Genomic DNA, 750 nt, shown 5'->3' with positions numbered 1-750 from the left:
TTCTCGTGGTCATACTGCATAGAAAACCAAGATTTATAAAAAAAAATTTTTTAAAAACATCTTGCCAGTGGTGATTTATCCCTTTAAGGTCAGCTTCATGCATAAGTATATTTGAAAGCTACTGATAAATGTCTATATAAGACACTACAGTTTCTGTTTTTTTTAGACGTACAGGTAGGGGTGTGTGATATATATCATCTGCGATAATATCTTAATTGTTGTTTTAATGATGTGCAATTTGACATTATCGAGTATTTTGCAAAAACCATTCAAAACACCCCTACAGAGTGCACGCACACATTACGTGAAGTATAGACTAGTGCGCGTGCGAATTTAAGAGTGCGTTCTGTCACTGCATGATTCAATGAAAATGCATTTAGGATTAGGGATGTAACAATTACCGGTTTGACGATAAATCATGATGAAATACCCCACGGTTAGTATTACCATTTCATATTTTAATTATCACTATAACCGTATTCGATTACCGTGATCAACTGAGGATAAATAAATACTGTACTGCACAGGGCTCCAGAGTGCGACCAAATGGCCGCATTTTGCGATCATTTTTTTCTGCCGGTGCGACTACATTTTGTGTGCGGTCGCACTGGCGTGACCACCGCATTGTTTAACTCATAAGCACTGCATTTCTGTTGCATATGAGAAACATCAAACGAAACTGAAAGCATAACGAAACCGCGCAACTCGTTTGAGCTGCGCAGCACTTCGAGTGTATCAGACAATTATCTT

The sequence above is a fragment of the Sinocyclocheilus grahami genome, unplaced genomic scaffold, assembly GCF_001515645.1.
Source record: "Sinocyclocheilus grahami isolate Dianchi unplaced genomic scaffold, SAMN03320097.WGS_v1.1 scaffold10401.1, whole genome shotgun sequence".
NCBI classification, from domain to species: domain Eukaryota; kingdom Metazoa; phylum Chordata; class Actinopteri; order Cypriniformes; family Cyprinidae; genus Sinocyclocheilus; species Sinocyclocheilus grahami.
Note: the sequence above shows the minus strand (reverse complement) of the source record.